The sequence below is a fragment of the Cetorhinus maximus genome, chromosome 12 (assembly GCF_964194155.1).
Source record: "Cetorhinus maximus chromosome 12, sCetMax3.hap1.1, whole genome shotgun sequence".
NCBI lineage: Eukaryota > Metazoa > Chordata > Chondrichthyes > Lamniformes > Cetorhinidae > Cetorhinus > Cetorhinus maximus.
Window position 1 is genome coordinate 57,883,662 of NC_135890.1, and position 16,876 is coordinate 57,900,537.

Below are 16,876 nucleotides of genomic sequence, written 5' to 3' on the forward strand. Positions count from 1 at the left end.
AGGTCCTAGCCCACTCTGACCCTGAATTCCCCACCATTGTGGCAGCTGGTGTATCTGCAGTGGGACTGGGAGCAGTGCTATTCCGGATCCAAGTGATTCCAAATGAAGACCTGTTTACTACACATCCAGGTCATTAACTGAGACAGAACAGCGCTACGTAGTTATTGAAAAGGAAGCCCTCGCAGTGATTTAGATATGTGAGAAATTCTGATTATGTACTGGGCCTGCAGTTTAAGATTGAAGCCGATTATAAGCCATTAGTAACCCTGTGGAACACAAAATAAATCGTAAAGATGTCACCTAGGACTCAGTGATTCTGACGTTGACTTATGTGATATGATGTTACTACAGGGTACGTACTAGGTAAATATCAGACTACGGCCGATACACTGTTCAGGATACCCGCCATTTACCCAATACAGGAAGTTAAGCCTTCATAGCAGAAGTGCCAGCTTTGACTACCAAATTATTGCCAGCACCAGACCAGAAATCGTGTGAATTTCATGTGGCCAAAGGCAAAATGAAAAGTGCATCTAGATTAGCATGTACTGCACGGACAGATGGCCACAGTACATTCCAAGCAACCCCAACTTGAGGAAATATTTTGAACAGCGTCACCACTTCAGCGACATGAGCAACCTCCTGGTATACTGTGCAGAAGCGGTGTTACCACAAGCTCTCCACCTGGAAGTACTCCAGAAGATCCACCAAGGACATCTTGGTATAACCAAGTGTTGAGCCAGGGCACAGCAGCCAGTATGGTGGCCAGGGATTTCACACTCTATTGAAGACATGGTCTCCAACTGCATCATCTGTGCCATTCACAGACAGAAGCAGAAAGAGCCACTTCTGCCCTCCTTCTCACCCAAGCCTTGGAAACGCTTTAGTATGGACTTGTTCAACTATAAAGGGAAGCTATTTCACGTCATAGTAGGCTATTATCTCCATTGGATAGAGGTGCAAAAGCTACATGGCCTCACCTCTGAAGCTGTTATTACCTCCTTGAAGAAAATGTTCTCCACACATGGCATTCCTGACATTGTCATCTCTAATAACAGACCACAATTCACCAACACGTGCTTCCAGTCCTTTGTGCCATTCTATGGATTTGTGCATGCCACAAGCTCCCAAAAATACCCTCAATCTAATGATGAAGCTGAGCGAGGAGTGTACACTATAAAAGCCCTACTGAAGAAAATGACAACTTTGAGTTTGCTCTGCTTATCCAGGACAAAGCAGCCACTTGATTGGCATCCCATCCACAAACATTCACTCTCTCCACCACTGACACACAATAGCAGCAGTGTGTGTACCATCTACAAGATGCACTGCAGGAATTCACCAAGCTCCTTAGACAGCACCTTCCAAGCTCACGACCACTACCATCTAGAAGGACAAGGGCAGCAGATACATGGGAACACCACCACCTGGAAGTTCTCCTCCAAGCCACTCATCATCCTGACTTGGAAATATATCGCCGTTCCTTCACTGTTGCTGGGTCAAAATCCTGGCACTCCCTCCCTAACAGCACTGTGGGTGTACCTACACCACATGGACTGCAGCGGTTCGAGAAGGCAGCTCACCGCCACCCTCTCAAGGGCAATCAGGGATGGGCAATAAATGCTGGCATAGCCAGTGAAGCCCACATCCCGTGAATGAATAAAGCAAAAGTTATTGTTCAACACCTTTACATAATGGGCTTGCCCTATGTAAGCTGCTGATGGACCATGGGATAAAGATGCAACTTCCTTTCTCGCTCCACACCTTGCTACCAAATGTCATGGTGAAAGACCATCATTGAGCTCGGAAGAAGGGAAAAACCTACTGAGAAAGTCAAACTTGTACATTTAACCAGAGGCTTAGGGCTCAAGACCTTCCAATCTTGGAAGGGGAGAGAGGGTATGGATCAGAGACTGGAGCTGTGCTGGTACATTAATTACTGCAACTGGGATCATATCTAGTTAAGACACAGTCAGGCATCATTCAAAGGAACAGATCTGCCCTAACTTCAATGGACAGAAAACAGCATGGGCAGCGAACCTGAACCTCAAGAGAATGTTACAGCTACAGAAACACAAATGAGGGAAGCCAGGAGTTACGATCCCCGTGAATGGACCTCAGGGCAACAGGATTCTCATCTACCTCAGAAGAAGCTCCGCACTCGTTCATGGAGGCTGATGAAACCACCAAAGAGACCTTCCCTTTAAGAGAAAAGACTTTGTAGGGAGGTGTTGGAGAATGTGTGTATAATAGTATGGGGATAAAGACTTGGGTGTGATGTACATTAAAGGGTTAACTCTAATGCTAGCTACTGAGCATGTACGTAAGGAGCTATGTCATAGTGATGTCACTCATTGAGAGAAGATGAGTGTGAAGCATCTCAGAGAGTAGCTCCAATTATGTCTTGGTCTTGTTTAACTTTTGTAAATAGCATGTAAATAAATGATTTTGAACAAAAGAACATTGCCTCCAGCAAGATCTCCTAGAGTAAGAAGCTAATGAATCCTGAAATAAACCACAATAACAGAGCAATTAACCCACAATGTTTCCAAACTGGTGGGCATGAAGCACATGCACATTTCTGGGAGATGGCCAATAGCCATATTGGGGAAAAGGGAAAGAAATGGGCTTCCTTTACCAGATTGTGAAGCAGGCATTAGTACATTTACATATGCAAACAGGGAGCCTGGCAGAATTTAATCCAGGTGACGGGAGCCTCACCTGTAGGTTGAAGAGCCAGTGAGAGCCCAACGTCACCTCCTTCAGGGAGGGCCTGCTATATTAAGTATCAATCGAGCACTTAAGTGGCAATCGGGATTTCTTGCTGGGATCAAGGACCCCAGAGACAGAAATCCTGTGCCCAGATAGCTGCCAACCAATCAGAGGTTGACAGTTTTCCATTGCAGGCAGTGCCAATAGGTGCAGTGGCAGCTGCCTGCAATGCACCTACCAGTGGCCCAGGATCAGTGAGGGACCCAGGCCACAGGTGAGCGAGGGCAGGATAGGAGTGGTGGGACGCTGGCTAGTGGGGGACAGGTGGTTCGGAAGAAGGGTTGGGGGGTGTCTCTCCGTGGACCCCTCCTTCCCAGTGCTGGGTCCCTCGATCAGGCACTGAGTGCCTGGCAACAAGGGATGACCAGGGAGCCGGCAAGAAACTCAACAGGGTTTGCTTTTCAGGCTTGTATGTTTTAAGGTTCTGGAGTGACAGATTATCCAAAATAGATGGTTGAGAACTCATAAGTGATTTTAAGGTAGTCTATTAAGAAGCAACAGTTTATCTGTGATGCATAAGCTAAATAGTTAGGAAAAGCATAAGACCCATGACAGATGAGAGCAGTTTTCTGATTAATGGATGGAATTCTCCGTGGCAACGCCTCTACCAATCAGAGTCTACTTGCCATCCAATCAGCACTCATTTCTCCTACAGTATAAAGTTGTTGCCTTCCCTGACATTGGTTTTCTCGCGAATTATCCTGATGAGTGCAAGACAAAAAGCTTTGACAAAAATGCCTCTTTTTTCTCAGCAGTACTCAAATTCTTTACTACCAAATGACTATTTATATTTTGTTTGTTTGTTCTTTATCTTAGATGACATTTTATTTTCTCAAAAATAACCCTACTAAAGTAAATTGTACCTGACCTTTTATTACTGCAAAATAACCCCAAATTCAAATAGCAGTGTTGCTGGGCTGACAGAGTTTGTTAATGTTCAATTTTACAAGCTTGCTTATTTTTTGATACCCAGAATGACCTAGACTGCTTTCCCATTAGCTTTGTTTTTAAAATATAAAAAAAAAGATTATCCCCTTAAACTTCAGATAAATGGGATTTACTTCAGATTTTGGGATTAAGTTGGGTAGCTCGTTATTTTGGCCGGTACAGACACAATGGGCCAAGTGGCCTCTTTCTGTGCTGTAAACTTTCTATGATTCCATATTTCCCTTTGAGCGCTTGAAATAGCAATTCAATATCAATTTAGCTTATCAATTACGATGTCAGAAACAGTTGTGGCCAGGCATGGTGATTTTAAATGGTGCCTTTACATCAGAGACAGAAGTGCTCGCATATGTTACATGGTAGTTATCTGCAAACTGATTACAAGCACTTGGTCTTGAATCGTAACAAATGGTGAAAAAATAGCCTTTGAAAGGCAGAGCCTTTAGTCCAAGTTTGATGCCTGTTGACATGTTCTTGAATTCGTAAAAACTTCTAGATCTCTTGCTCTGGTTCCATGTGGCCCTGGAAACTGTCATCACCTATTTTAAAAAAAAAACACATTGGGTTAATTGAGCAAAATGGGATAATTTGTCCAAAGGCCTCTGTCAATTTAGAAACTTAAAATTTAACAATGCCCAATATATTTTTAAAATTTATTATTTTCACAGGATGTGGGTGTTGCTGCAAATTAAGGCCAGCCTTTGTTGCCCCTCCCTCATTGCCCTTGATCTGAGTGGCTTGCCAGGCCATTTCAGAGGGCAGTTAAAATCAACCACATTGCTGTGGGTCTGCCCAGACCAGGTGAGAACAACGGATTTCCTTTCCCTAAAGGACTATAAGGAATATGAATAAATATGGTGAATTAAAAAAAAGAGCTGTCAGCAGAAAGGGTTTAATACTCTGCTTGCCCAGCGCCAAGGGGTGGAGCATAACATTCTCAGATCCATGCAATTGCGTCACTTTACATTCTTATTTAAACTTTCCTGACTGAAAAAAACAAGCTCCGTATTAAACTGCTCTTTTTTCAAATTCTCTTCGTATCTTTTTCTCAACTTTGCTCAAATTTCATCCCTAGGGTTTGAAAACAACAAAAATCATTAGTAACTTAATCATTTCAAAGGAAGAATATTCTGTTCGGGGAGGACAGCATTTTAGATTAAACTCCAAACGTTTCAAAACCTTTTAGCCTCTTTGTAAGAGGTTTCTCATCCAAGATTTTTTCTCGGTACGACCAGGGCCGGAATTTTCCAGCCCCCCTCACCAGCCCCGCAGCAAGGCCAACGAGTCATTGAAATCTCCATTCACATTGGCGGGACTGGAAGATCCCGTTGGCGTGAGGGGCTGGAAAATTCCGGCCCAGGATAATTAAACAGCCAGAATCAGTTCCCAGTTCACATAATTGAGCATTTAAAATTCAGAACTGCCAAGCTTTAAACGTATGGGCCTTACTTTCTGGAGATAAAGATTCCCACATCCGCCTTGACCTAATAAGTAGAATGTTACTGTGTCCGCAATGAAATTCCAGTTTTCACAACTGATTTACTCAGAATTTTGCTGCTTTTATGCCTGCTATGAAAAACTCTAAGTAAATCCATGTGAAAACCAGGGTAAGTTTAGGGCAAACAGCTAAGTGTCCATGGTTCTGGTCAATCATGGAGCAATCCAGGCAGGGCAAAACAAGCAGGGCAATCAGAAATTTAAACTTCCCACGTAAGTACCAGGAATGTGTGTACGTCGGGACTTCCGAGGGGTCCTGTGCATATCTTATGGGTTACATCTGGTCCCTGACTATCCGGAGACCGGGGGATCTGGGCCAATAATAACACATACACTATGAAGAAAAGATAAATTACATCATTCTCCTGCTCTTCAGGCAACTCAAATAACTGTAATAAAACTATAGACAAGAATCAAATCTAAAGGAAAAATTATCTTTCACAGTTAAATGAAATCTTCAGCATTCTAAGACCAAAAAGAAATGCCTTCTTAAAGAGACCTCACTGTGTTCTTGCAAATTTTAACTGTAGGAAAGGGGCAGAATATTTCCCATATGTCTTTTGTTTATCCTTTTCCTCCCTTAAACCAATTTTCAATTTCTGAATTTTGTTACTTAACTTCTGCCAGACATTTTCAAAGCTTCAGGTTTATCTTTTGGGAAACAAACTGTAGTGCCTTTTGACAGCTGTACAAGAATATTTTAATTCATACTTAAAGGCATACTTTCACACAGTAACTTTAATATTAACTTTCCTCAGCATAGAAGCTCACAGCATTTTAGATTAAATGCCAATTGTTTCCAAACATTTTAGCTTCTTCCTCAAACTGATTTTATATTGAATTTCTGACATTTACGAAAAACACGCTGCTTTACAATGACTTGATGGTGGTTCGAATGTACAGCTGGGTAACAGTGCTGCTTCCTGGGAACATGTAACAGCCGGCTAATATCTTCGGGTATAGTCATATTTCCACAATCATGTAAATGGGTTAAGAATATACCTGGCACAGATTTGAGAATTGCCTGCACCTCTGGATCATCAGTGGTGGCTGGTGTGTACCCCCCCACTACAAAGCTTGATAAAATTTGAGACACACCCTTAATGGGGTTGGGGTAAGGATTGTGGATGATGGTTGCGGAGGAGTCAGAGCTGACTAACATTATTTTCTGATGGCCTCCATATCAATAGTGCAGTTTACTGGTCTCCGAACGCCACTGTATTGGAGAGGGGAAACTGCTTCTTCATGGGAGGCCAGCAGGAGTCACTGGAGGTCTGGCGTTATTTGCCAGGGTACCTGATACACCAAAGCAACAGGTGGAACTTTGCTGTTCATTCATAGCCTCTATAGCTGCTTCCATTCTCTCTAACCGCTGCTCGACAGGGTCAGAACTCATCCATGCAGGAGGAGAAGGGGGAAAGCAGGACACACTGATACTGTCAGCCTCCACAATGCAACTATTGTGGCATCACGAGCATGGTGGCCCAGGCTGTTGCAATTAAAACAGTGCACTGGGTCACTCCTACTTGGCACCAAGTTCCTGGATAGTCCAGATTTCTGATGAGGCAATAGGCCTTTGACAGCCCCTGTCTTAGTCTTCACAGGTATTCGGGGAAGGTTACCATGGACTTGTTCCCAGAATGTACTGGAATGGTGAATCAACTCATCCTAGGTCACTGTTTTAATGTTATAAACAATTTCAGTCATTTCAGCAAAAGATTCTTAAAATTTGGGGTGTCAAAATATGTCTCATTACCATCCTTGTCCTCCTTGTTCTCTCCTTCTTGAGTCTTACGCTCACAGTCATGGAGTCTCTCTGTGGATACACCCGGACTTTCAGTGGGGGCCTGTTTGATGCTAACTAGGACTTGGTGCACATGAATGTTCTCTTTCCTGGGGCCTTTTGAAGATCAGCCTCTACCTCTTTGAGTGAGCCTTTGGACACAGTGTCATGGTCCATCTCTTGCTTTAACTCCAGGGAACATTAGAACATAAGAAATAGGAGCTGGAGTAGGCCCTTTGGCCTGTCGAGACTGCTCTGCCAGTGAATAAGATTTCGGCTGATTTGATGTGGCCTTAACTCCATTTTCCTGTCTGCCCCCCCATCACCCTTGATTCCGTTGTTACTCAAAAATCTAACTCAGGTTTGAATATATTCAATGACCCAGCATCTACTACTTCCTGGGGAAGAGAATTCCAAACCCTAATGACCCTCTGAGAGAAGAAATTCTTCCTCATCTCCATCCTAAATGGGAGAACCTTATTTTGAAATTATCCCCCCAGTTCTAGATTCCCCATGAGGGACAACATCCTCTCAGCATCTACCTTTCAAGTCCCCCCAGAATCTTATGTTTCAACAAGGTTGCCTCTCATTCTTCTTAGCTACAATGATTATAGGCCCAACCTACTCAATGTTTTCTCATAAGAGAACCAAAGCAAGCAGCTAGAAGAATCTGTTTAAAATCTTCGCTCTTTAACCCCTCTGGGTGTGAGGTCTTAAAAATTTTCCATTTTGGCATGAGAAGGAGGGGGACAGTTATCATATCCACTATCATCTCCAATTCCTCTTTCAGAGCCCGAACCTCACCTCACCTGGGGGAAGGGAGCTGTGTGGGGTTGTGGTTGTGACCTCTTCCCTGACCCCAGTGGATGGGGATGGTTTTTCACTGTTTCCCACTCTCCCTTCTGTATTGGTCCAGACCTGTCCTGTGCCCCTAGCTCGTGTAACTATACACACTGGCACTCCCTCATTGTGTAGGAGAGGCAGAGCAGAGGGGGAAGTGCTTTCAACCATATTTTTCCAGCAAACACTGGAGTCACCTGGCCTGGTTTTGGAGACAGCAGTTGTTGGCTGATTTGCTGTTGAAGTGGAACGTGGGGCCTGGTCTTCTTCAGGGGAGGCAAAACTTTGTTGCCAAATTAACTTCCTCAAAACCCTCCTTGCATCTTCTAACTCCTCACTTAGTCTGATATTTCTCTAAATCAGTGTTTTGTTCCGGTGTTTGGTCTAGTTTTTCCTTTGTGTAACATGCTCTGTTATTTGGCTCCTGTTCCCAGTGTAACTGATTGTGCAGAACAGCAATTCTCTCCTGCCAACCATCACTTTCTTTTTGCAAATTATCTACCTGTTCACTTAACTCCTTTTACTTTTTATTCAGCTGCAAAGCACATACATGTGCACCGTAGGCCAACTTATTCCGAATTCCTTTAACATAATCTTGCTTTTCTGAACCTCTTTAGAAAGCCTATCAAGAATACACTTGTAATCCCCATTGCACTCTTCTACAGTTCCGAGGATATCCCTTGCTCCTGGTCTCTCAGTTGGACTCACTGCCAGTCATTCCCTTGCAAATGCCAATGCCATGGTGATTCCTGGCTTCTCTTACGAATGACTCCATGCGCGTTTAACTACAACCTAAAACTGTTGCTTCTTAAGTTTCAAGTCAATGTACCTCAACCACTGTGAATCCCATTTCTGATACCAATGTGTAAGTTTTAAAGTTTGAAAGTCACAGATTACCCAAATTAGGTGATTGAGAACCCATTGAGCTTTTAAGGTAATTATTAAGTTATTAAGAAGCAATGATTTAGATACAATGCATTAGCTCAATAGATAGATAAAGCATATGACCCGTGACAGATGAAAGCTGTTTACTGGTCCCAGAGGATGAAGGGATGGATGGTGCAGAGTGTGCTGATCTCTGTAGCTTGTAGATTCATTAAACTTTGCAGTCTAATCATCTCTAGTTTAATTAAATTAGCCACATGCCCAGAACCATACATACACAAGTAAATATAAGCCTGCTTTAAAGTATCCCACAGTAATATTTGGAAATTTTCTTTATGGCCAGCGCCTTTGGGAAAAATCAACATAATAATGTTGCCTCATTTATCTTGCCAGTTGTGAACGTCTTCCACGTCCCTTTGAAAATCAAACACTTCTCCAGTTATCTAAAAATTCAATTTTCATTCACATCGTACCTACTGACCTCACCCTCGGCACCCACAAGGAGGAGGACCAGCAGCTGGACACCCTGGGCCATCCACCCAGGTGAAACTGAGAGTCCAGCCAATTGCAATCCTCTCTACCTTTAGCTGTCCAGGCTGAGGAGGGTGCGCCAGACCCACAGCAGGACACCCAGAGCAGGCTGGAACCCTCCAGCTCCCAACCCTCTAGAGGGCGGCCGCCAAAGACATCAAAGACAACAGAGTGTAGCAGTCAGCAGGCTGCCTCCACCTCTGCTGCAGATGTTGGAAATGCACCTAGACGTAGCGGTAAGATTAGAAAAATTAAGAAGCTTTGAAATCACTCTTGGGTCATGGGTGTTCAATCACTGTAAATTTCATGCACCTTTGTAAATACATTCGCTGTCCATGAGAATGGTGCATTAATTTGAAGCACCAAGCATATGCATCTACGTGCCCTCTTATTGCTCTCATTCAGTGTTCATGTGATGTGTAGCTGACTCGTTATAGTTTCTCTACCCATGTGTTATGTCACGGGGATGTGTCAAACTCTTTACTGAAGCGTCTGCAAAATGCGTTAGCAACAATACTCCCTACGAGACAGCATGGAGTTAGACATCCTCACTCGCTTTGGAGGGGTAGTTGCTGTCATTGTCTCTCCAAATGAGAAGGCTGCCTCCATTGGTAGTGTCAAAGCACAAGACCTGCAGCCATGACTCTCTCTTCAACCACGCGTGTATCTCAGTGCCCGCAAAAAGCTTCTCAGAAATGTGGCCACCACTGCTTCAAGTCTTTTGACGCAGCATCTGCTCTGTTGTGGGGACTATAACTTCCCAGAGCGCACCAATGGAGGATTCACCGCTGACCTTTCCAATGAGCAAGGCTGAGTGAATCATGAAGTTTGAAGGTGCAAGGCCGAATGTTGAGATTACTGTCGATGTCACTGGATGTAAAAGACTTTCAGTCCAATGGCAGAAAGGGACAGAAGGAATGTGGATGTCTTACATTGCCAGTGCCTTAATCATCCTGGAATCGTGTGGCTATCAGTGTGTGACAGTCATGTCTTCCACGTTGTGCTCCTTTGAGGGCACCCTCACATGAAAGCAGATCCTCACCTCCCAATTCGGGCTCTTACCCATCCTGTCGTTCATCATCCAAGGAACTCTCAGCCTCCTCCATGTTTCCCTCTGGGAGGGGTCCCCCCTTTGAAATGCCAGGCTGTGAAGGGACCAACAGACCATGATGATGCGGGGCACTGTCTGGAGAGTACTGCAGAGATCCACCTGAACAGTCCAAACATTGGAAGCCCATCTTCAGGATGGCAATGATTTGCTCAATGATGGATTGTGTTGCCTTATGCACCTCATTGTATCTCTGCTCCATGTGACTCAAAGGATAACGCACCAGTGTCATGAGCCACCATTTGGGTGGGTACCTCTTATTCTCAAGTAGCCAACGTGGTATTTGCTGAGGCCCTTTGAATATGTGAGGCACCTGGGAGTGACTGAGCATGTATGAGTCATGGGAACTCCCAGGATACCTGGCACAAATGTACATAATGTGCTTCAGATAATCGCACACCAGCTGAACGGTGATGAAGTGGAACCCTTTCCAGTTAATGAACATCAGGGGCTGTTGCCATGGAGCTCTCAATGCCACATATATACAGTCGATTGCACCCTGTACTCTAGGGAAGCCTGAGATAGCTGCAAACCCCAGAAATCTGGCATCCTGGCTAGCTTCATCGAGTGTGAAGTTGACATAGTGATTTTTAAAAAATTCATTCATGGGTTGTGGGCATTGCTGGCTAGGCCAGCATTTATTGCCCATCCCTAATTGCCCTTGAGAAGATGGTGGTGAGCTGCCATCAAGAACCACTGCAGTTCATGTGGTGTTGGCAGTGATATGGTGTGATAAGCCTTATGGTAGAGGGCATTTGTCACCTCCTTGATATATTGATCCTTGAGGACAGTGAGATGCTGCATAGGTCCCCTATGGATCCATGGAATGATCAGCAGGCAAACAAATTGCGTGCAGCAGTGACCTTCAGGTGCATTCCAGGGGCCATAGATCCTATAGCAGAATGTGGCAGATGTGATCCACCACCTCTCTAGATAAGTGCAGAAGAGCGCAGCATTGTCTGCTCATCTCCAGACAGGAAAGTCTTCTTCGGTAGATCCTTGGTCATGCGAGTCACCTCTTTGGGATGGGTCTAACCTCCTCATCCTCTGGTTGTCACTGGGCCTCCCCTGGACCATGGACCTCAGGCCGGGTCTCCTCTCAAAGCTGGGCTAGGTGGTGCCCAGCCCTTCTCCTTCTTCTCAATCAGATCAGTGCCATCAATAAGGCAGCATTGACCACATGCTCCATTACTCAATCCTCCTCCTCCCCGGAGAATGATAGATGCAAGAGATTAATGAACACCAGGCAGATATAGTAGACCTCCCACTCACACACAGAAAGACAATGACTGGGATTTTCTGTGCCTGCCGGTGTCGGGCATGTTCGGTGGTCTGAGTGGACAATGTGGTGCAATTGGTTTTAAGCGATCATCTGCTGAGCCTGCCGATGGCGGGCCATGTTCCCCACCATCGGATGTCAGGAACTCATTCACCAGCATATCATTATTAGGCCTGCCCGCTGGAATGGCCCCCCGCCACCCCCCGACCCCCTCCACTGGATTGCCCGTCCATGTCAGCAAGAAAACACACCGATGTCTTTCACAACTGCACATAAGCGATGTGCACTTGACGGGCTGCACTTCACTCAGGACTTCAAGGTTTGTTTGCCTACCTTTCTTTGGTCAGCACTTACAGTCATCAGTGCCAGGCTTCACAGACAGAACCACTATGCTAGACCTGGTATGGTGCAACGAGATAGGATTAATTAATAGCCTCCTAGTGAAGGTACCCATAGGTAGCAGTGATCATAATATAAGTGAATTTGACATTCAGTTTGAGTGAGAGAAGAGTGAGTCTAAGGTTAGCATTTTAAACTTAAATGAGGAAAATTATCAGGACATGAAAGCAGAGCTAGCTAAAGTGAACTGACAAATTAGGTTAAGGGATAGGTCAATAGAGATGCAGTGGCTGATATTTAAGGGCATATTTGAGAATACACAGAATAGATAAATTCCAAGGGGAGGACCCACCATCCGTGGTTAACTAAAAAAATTAAAGATAGTATCAAACTTAATGAAAAAGCATATAATTGTGCAAACATAGGTAGCAGTTCAGAAGATTGGACAGAATATAAAAAACAGCAAAGAATGACCAAAAGGTTGATAAGGAAGGAAAAATTCGAGTACAAGAGAAAGCTAGCTAGAAATATAAAGACAGATAGTAAGAGTTTCGATAGATATTTAAAAAAGAAAAGAGTGAACAAAGTGAGTGTTGGTCCTATGGAAAGTGAGTCTGGGGAATTAATAATGGAAAATAAGGAAATGACAGATGAATTGAACCAATAATTTGCATCGGTTTTCACAACAGAGAATACAAGTAGCATCCCAAAAACAGCTGTAAATCAGGGAAGAGAGGGAGGAACTCAAGAAAATTACAATCACCAGGCAAGTGGTACTCAGCAAATTGTTGCAGCTGATCCTGATGGACTTCATCCTAGGGTCTTAAAAGAAGTGGCTAGTGAGATAATTGATGTGTTGGTTTTATTTTTCCAAAATGCCCTCAATGTGGAGAAGATTCCAGTAGATTGGAAGTAGCATTGGAATGTAACTCCTTTACTCAAAAAGGGAGGGAGACAGAAAGGAGGAAACTACAGGCCAGTTAGCTTAACATCTGTCACAGGGAAAATGTTAGAAGCTGTTATTAAAGACAGTATAACAGGGCACTTGGAAAAGTGGGTAATCATGGATAGTCAACATGATTATGTGAAAGGGAAATCATGTTTAACCAATTTAATGAAGTTCTTTCAAGTGTGACGATGGATGTTATTTTGTTTTTAATATTTTTGGAAATACGGAGGTATTCTGTCAAGAAGGCTGTGTGTGTGGGTGTGCACTTCTGTGTGTGTATATTAAGCTGAGGTAAGGTTAGTAAAGGCAGCTTGTCTGTGGGAACTGAGAGGTGAAAGATAAAGGGACTAGATGCATGCATTTGTAATGAAAGGCTATGGTGAAGTTGAATGCATGAGTAAATAGATTGGGTTTTTAAATTTGCATTAGGTGATAGGTAGGGACTTGACTTTTCAGCTGTTAAATTTCAAAGTCAGGATGATCCTTTGAATGCGGAGGCTGGTGGGGTGAAAAGTGAGGATGAGGGGGACCCTATCTTGGTTCTGTGAGGGAGGGGAAGGTGTGTAGAACATTCCTTGTTCCAGTCCTGCTCAGGCCCCCTCCCATAACACTTGTTTCAATACATCAATGACTGTTTTGGTGCTGCTGCATGCTCTCATCTGGACCTGGAAAAATTGATCAATTTTGCTTCCAATTTCCACCCCTCCGTCACCTTCACATGGTCCATCTCCAACATTTCCCTTCCTTGGCCTCTCTGTCTCAATTTCTGGTGATAGACTGTCCACCAATATTCATTACAAGCCCACTGAGTCCCACAGCTGGTGGAGGCTGGTGGGGTGAAAAGTGAGGACAAGGGGGACCCTAGACTACAGCTCCTCATGCCCTGCTTCCTGTAAGCATACCATCCCATTCTCTCAGTTCCTTCGCCTCCGTCACATCTGTTCCGATGATGCCACTTTCCAAAACAATGCTTCTGACGTGTCTTCCTTCTTCCTTAACTGAGGTTTCCCACCCACGGTGGTTGACAGGGCCCTCAACCGTGTCCAACCCATCTCCCACGCCTCTGCCCTCACACCTTCCCCTCCCTCCCAGAACCAAGATAGGGTCCCCCTTGTCCTCACTTTTCACCCCACCAGCCTCCACATTCAAAGGATCATCCTCCACCAATTCTACCAACTCCAGCATGAGGCCACCACCAAACACATCTTCCCTTCACCGCCCCCGGCAGAATTCCGCAGGGATCATTCCCTCCGGGACACCCTGATCCACTCCTCCATCACCCCCTACACCTCAACCCCCTTCCACGGCACCTTCCTATGCAATCGCAGAAGGTGCAATACCTGCCCCTTTACTTCCCCCCTCCTCACTGTCCAAGGGCCCAAACACTCCTTTCAAGTGAAGCAGCATTTCACTTGCACTTCCCTCAATTTGGTCTATTGCATTCGCTGCTCCCAATGCGGTTTCCTCTACATTGGAGAGACCAAACGCAGACTGGGTGATCGCTTTGTGGAACACGTTCAATCTGTCTGCAATCATGACCCAGACTTCCCTGTTGCTTGCCATTTCAACACTCCACCCTGCTCTCATGTCCACATGTCCATCCTTGGCCTGCTGCAGTGTTCCAGTGAAGCTCAATGCAAACTGGAGGAACAGCACCTCATCTTCTGACTAGGCACTTTACAGTCTTCTGGACTCAACATTGAGTTCAACAATTTCAGACCATGAACTCTCTCCTCCATCCTCATCCCTTTTTTATCCTTTTCTTTGATATTCAGTTTTTTTTATCCACTTATTTTCATTCTTGTTTATTTTCATTTTTATTCATTGTTTTATCCCCACCTTTTAATCTACTTTCGATCTTTTTCCCCACCACCGTCGCCTCCCCCTGCCCCCACAAGGGCCATCTGCCACTTGTTCATGTTGCTCTTTCCAGAGTGCTTACCCTTGTCCTGCTATTATCACATTCTGCTTTCTTACCTTAATGCCACCATCAGCACCTCCTTTAGCCCTCACCACTACCATTAACACCCCTTTGTCCTTTTGTTTATGACATCTTTGTCAATCTCTCCTTTGCCTCCACCTATCGCTGGCCTTCTATCCAGCTTCACCTGTCCCACCCTACTCAAACAGTATAAATTTCATCACATTTTACTTCTCTTCAGCTCTGATGAAGAGTCATACAGACTCAAAACGTTAACTCTGTTTTTCTCTCCACAGATGCTGTCAGACCTGCTGAGTTTTTCCAACATTTTCTGTTTTTTTTCAAGGGATAGCCCTTGTCACCCAGCAGCCATCCATCCAGTCGGGCTGGAGCACTGAAGAGCCTCGGCACCTGGGAGTGTCTCAGGATGTAAGCGTCATGGGAGCTTCCTGGGTACCTTGCACAGACTTGCAGAATCTGCATCCTGTGGTCACACACTATCTGCACGTTCATGGAGTGGAAGCCCTTCCTGTTGATGTGGGCACCAGGCTGACCCGCTGGCGCCTTAATGGCCACATGTGAGCAGTCGATGGCATCCTGGACACGGGGGAACCCAGCAATCGCTGCAAAGCTCCTGGCTCGCTCTGCGTTGCGTCCGTATGGTAAAGAATAAAGGTCAGTACCCGCCTCAACAGAGCTTCCATCACCAGCTTGATGCGACTGTGGACAGCTGATTGGGAGACTCCACACAGATCCCCCACTGAGCCCTGGAAGGAGCCAGAGGCATAGAAGCTGAGGGCCACTGTGACCTTCAGAGCCACTGGCATGTCCACCCACACAGTCGGAGCTGATCTCAGGCCTAATCATCTGGAAAATGGAGGTCACAGTCTCCCTGGAGAGGCAGAGCTTTCTTCAGCATTGCGCCTCGGACATATTGAGATAACTGCATCACCGCCTGTAAACCCTGGCAGCAGGATAGTGGCGTCTTCTGTGGCCCCTTCTGCCTTAGACTACCTGCTGGCCCTGCACCCCTGTGCCTGCGACTCTCCTCCCACAGGTCCCTCCCCTAGAAGCTGCACTGGGACACCTGGCCCCCTCTCCCTTCTGTCCCTCTCTTCCTCCTCAGAGGAGCTACCACCAGCAGAGACCACAATCCCCATTACCAGGGTAACGGAAGGCTGTCTGAAACATGGAAGGATCCACACGGTCAAAATCCTCCAGGGGCCTTGGAGACACCAATGAATCCTGAAATGAAACCTAGAAATGCTAGAATGAAGCTCCGAACAGAGGTGAAGGTACCAAATACCAATAAGGAACCAGCAGCAAACTATCTCCAAAACTTCACATTACTCACCCTGGCAATGCTGCTGACCCTTTTTATCCTGCCCTTGGATGGTGGCCTCAGTTGGCCGCCTGCCTGTTTGGCCCGTGGGACGAGCAGAAAATCGCATGGGCAAGGAAAAATCTCAGACAATTGCATTGTTAAGGGCCTTAAGTGGCCCGTAAGTTAATGGCGGGCACTGCTCTGGCCCCCATGTGCACCCGCTGAGTGAAAGATTGTGAGAGTGCGCGATGACGTTGAGACGCTCGCCCAACATCATCGCGCACTATTTTACTCTCGTCCTGGTCGTGCGCGCTCCTGCCCGAGGAGGGAAAATTTCTGCCCCTAGTGATAGTAGAAATGTTCATAATAAGGACCAAGCTGAAGGACACCAGTGAATTAAAGGTAGAAAGATGGAAAGTTGAGTTGGAGGAAGGAAACTGATATGTTACTATTGCAATCAGGCTCGACACACGAGATCAAATTGTTGGAGGTTAAACAGGAGACCGAATGCAGTGAAGGGAACTCAGAAGAGTTTTGTAAGTAAGAGTAATGTAGGCTCTGAGATCCAGGGGCAAGATAAACCAGTGGTTTTTGTACAGGTGGAGCAGGAAGAATTAGTGCTAGCTAGAGAAGTGGGAATGTGTTCACAACTTGCACAAGGGAGTTCTGAAGGGCAAGTTACAGAGATGTTTAAAAATTTTAT